Source organism: Lemur catta, chromosome 2 (genome assembly GCF_020740605.2).
Source record: "Lemur catta isolate mLemCat1 chromosome 2, mLemCat1.pri, whole genome shotgun sequence".
Taxonomy (NCBI): Eukaryota; Metazoa; Chordata; class Mammalia; order Primates; family Lemuridae; genus Lemur; species Lemur catta.
Genome location: NC_059129.1, coordinates 69,826,432 through 69,830,400, shown reverse-complemented (window position 1 = coordinate 69,830,400; position 3,969 = coordinate 69,826,432). Strand labels below are relative to the sequence as shown.

Below are 3,969 nucleotides of genomic sequence, written 5' to 3'. Positions count from 1 at the left end.
TACAAATAATGTTATGATGACACTTACAGATAATTTGTTGCATTTTAGATTATTTTCTCAGGGTCACTTCTCAGAGGCCATATATAAGGTTAAATTACATTGATTCACTTAAAGCTCTTCATAAAATTTCCAAGCAGTTTTCCAACTAGTTTGTTTGTACCAGGTAAACTACCCAACTGTAATCTCTAAGGATGGAAGTTTCACTAAATCCTGTCCAAATACTTTTAATGTGCTATTAGCATGTTTTGCCTGACTCAACAGATTGTTTCTTCTCATAGTGCTCGATCATTTTTAGTTGCAATTTTCACTTTTGTGAATATCTCTTTTTCTTAAAGAACTTTCTTTTTATGGTTTTCATCTTTCCCCTGTGGCTGTTCATTCTTAGGTGCTTTGCTGGCCCACTTCCTCCGACTGGCTTATAAATATTGGAAGATTGTGAGGTTCAGTTTTGGGCCCTCTTCATTAAACTGACAATTATTTATATTTAGGCAGAGTCACATCTCTAGTGCTATCATATGCCCTAAACTTCAAATTGACATGTAGAGTTTTCAGTCAACCTTTCCTGGAGGATCCCAAACTGAGCACATTCAGACCATAACTCTTTTTTTTTAACAGAAGATAGAAAATTTTATTAAAAATAAGTAATGCTCATGTTGGTGTATATAGAATCATAGAATTTTAAAAAGAATAGCACCAGTGCTGGGGATGTAGCTCAGTGGTAGAGCACATGCTTTGCATGTATGAGGTCCTGGGTTCAATCCCCGGCATCTCCACATCTTTATTTTCAAGATTCCACCAGAAGCTGGCTTCGAAAGGTACAAAAGCAAAAGCAATTTACTTAACCAAAATGTTTGTACCCCCATAATATTCTGAAATTAAAAAAAAAAAAAGAACAGCACCACCACATGCTGAATATTCTCCAAGGAGAGCCATGCCCTAAAAGGAAAAAAAACAGCTATTCATCATGTTGCAAGACTTCGAAAAATAGTTAATATTCATGAAAGTTAGCCAGCATTTATGGACTATCTCTATGCAATTGCCCATAATCTATCCCTGCAATATACTTTTCCAAGTTTTCCTTTTCTTTTTTTTCCTTTTTTTTTTCAGTTTTTTTCCATTATTTTCAATTGTCAGATTTATTTTTTACAATTCACTATGCTATGTATTTCATTTTTGCATCATTTCCAATATTGGAAATATAAATTATGTAATGGCTTTTAGAGAGTTCTAATTTTTTTTATGCATTTGTGGCAAATTTTACTCCATGAAAGTGCATTATCATCAAGGTAACTTTGCCTGTAAGCATTGTACATGTATGTAAAAATGTTGAAACTTCCTCAATAAATGAAGAGATGTCCTCTTTGTACATCTGCATTTGTGAAAGATAAACTCTTAAGTCTCAGTCTTTTACATTTTAGTTTAATGGCAACACTTTTGCCAAGTTTCCAATCCAACATCTGGAGGTCATCCCTGATTTCCCACACATCCAGTCTAGTGTACAACCTGTTGGTCGTATGTTCAATATATTATCCAAAATCTGATTACGGAAAATAGTCTCCACTTTTAACATTCAAGTCCCAGTTAACATCAATAGCCTCCTATGAACTAATTTACTTCCCTTATCCCAACCCTTTCCCAAAAGTATACAATCTAAAGCAAGCACAAGAATACATATGCATGTTTAAACATATATATATTTATATGCATATAGACAGACTTATAAATCTGTATACATGTAGATGTGTGTGTGCATACACACACACACACATACACACACACACACACACACACCCAATGTCACTTCCTACTTAGAACCCTACAACAGTTTTCAGTTGTACTTATAATAATAAAATGTGAAGTCTTTGTCATGGCTTAAAACATCCTCTATGATGTAGTAATGCCTATGCTTCCAAATTTGTCTCATATTTCTATCATCCAAGTTCATTGTATCTTATCTGTACTGCCTTTGTTGTACAATTCAACAAGCCAGGCTAATTTCTCACATAAACACTTTAAATTTATTAACTTCTCTGCTTAAAATGCTCTCCCACACATTTTTAATTGGTTGGATATTTTTTATTTACTATTTTTTTAAAGTCTCAGTTCAAATATCAAGTTCTGAAACACACTTCCCTGCTGAAACTATCTAAGTAGCATAATACAATCTGACCACTTTTTATGCTATGTTATCTCCATAGCATTTACACTGTCTTACATTTACCTAAAGATGAATATTTTATTTAAGTAAGATATTTTTGATATATCTCAGAATTTATCTCTTTTATGGATAACATATACCCTTTATGGCCTCCTACTGCATTTTTCTCTCTAGTCAAGTCTTGGAACTGAAGGGAAAGGGGTACTGATTAACCCTAATTACTCATGAGGCCAGTATGCTTTAGTCTCTTATCTCACATCACCTTACCGCTGGGTTTCTTGTCTGACTCAGATGTTACCATGAACCATAAAGTAGCTTCCATGCTTCTTATTTTCCTCTACCAGCTGATTATCTTGTACTTACCTTATATATTCTTCTTCTCATGGAATCACAACCCTGACCTTAGATGATTTGGCTCCTAATTCTAGTCTGGGCATTTGTAATTAGCCTATGGGGCAGATATATAAAACATATATATTCTTACTAATTAGTAATCAGTAATCTCAGACAACTCCTTTTATACAGACAGAGAGACAGATTAGAACACTAAGTCAGAGGCAAACATTGTAGATTTTCGAATTTTGTTATTGATCTTTCTTAAACTTTATCACTTCCTTCCTTGCTATCAGAAGAATAGAAAATTGCAGGGAAGTTTGTTTTCCTGGTATATTCTTTTTAATAAATGTCTCACTTCAGTAGAATATCCAATACATTTTAAGTTTAGTCATCTATTAGCAAGTTTTGCTTCCCTGCTACACTTCTGCTACCACTACCCTGTCAGCCTGTTCTAAACATACTTCCCAACATCCTTGACATCTGCCAGACAATGTAGTTGGAAGAAGTGTTCCTCTAGATCATTGTTGGTCATTCCCTGAAATTTCTGTACCTTTGTTATGAGTATCCTTGGCTCAAATTATGTAAAAATCCACTTCTCAACCAAAAGCAGGGAAAGTCCTTTGCAAATAGTTTTAAACTAGACAAAGTTGCTTTTGGTACTGAGGGAGCTTTAACCCTATCCACATTACATGGTTAGGAATGGAGATATGGTGGTTCCACAAAATCAATTCAGAATGCTATTACCATCAAGGAGAGACAATGAGTGCTAGACAATAAAGAGGTGTCTACTACTGTGGCTAAGTATATTAAGTCAGAGATGGCCTGTTTTTCTTGATCTAAAAGAACAACAGGAACTGATGACATTGTTCTGGGAATGAAAATGGAGTTGTTTTCAGAAATATTTGCACATTTGCAGAAAGAATTCTTCTGGGTTCTCTCTTGTGGTTCTTCTCAGTTTCTGCTGGTTAAGCTCTTTTTAAGTGATCTTCCAGGGACCATCCACTTCAAACGAACTAGCGCAGGCTACCTGTGGCTTTGTCAATCACATTAATTTTAAAAAGAAGCTACAAGAAAAGTGAGCGAGAAGCCATCAGGGAGAGAGAGAGAGAGAAGAGGATAGAATTAAGGAGAATTATGCCTCTTTCCTTCAGAAATGTGCCCATAATCTAAGATATGGCAAGTATAACAGGCCTTTTATGACTTTATAACTTGACGGTATCTTTTATTTCATTGAAAGGAAAAAAAATCCCAGAAATGCCAGAGAATGTATGAATTTCATAGATTTTAATTCATTTTTTTATTTCAAAATATTAAGAGGGTACAAATGTTTTTCTTACATGGGTAGCTTTTGTAATGCTTGAGTCAGGGATATAAATGTGCCCATCACCTGAATGGAGATTTCTCAAAGAACTAAAAGTAGATCTACCATTTGGTCCAGCAATCCCATTAGTGGGTATCTACCTAAAGGAAAAGAA

At 34.6% G+C, this 3,969-nt stretch overlaps 1 non-coding gene across 1 annotated transcript; it reads left to right on the top strand.

The window, feature by feature from the left end:
- The first annotated feature begins 701 nt into the window (after nt 1-701).
- On the top strand, nt 702-773 carry TRNAA-UGC. The gene has a single exon. It is a non-coding gene; the product is annotated as a tRNA-Ala (tRNA).
- Nucleotides 774-3,969: the final 3,196 nt, after the last annotated feature.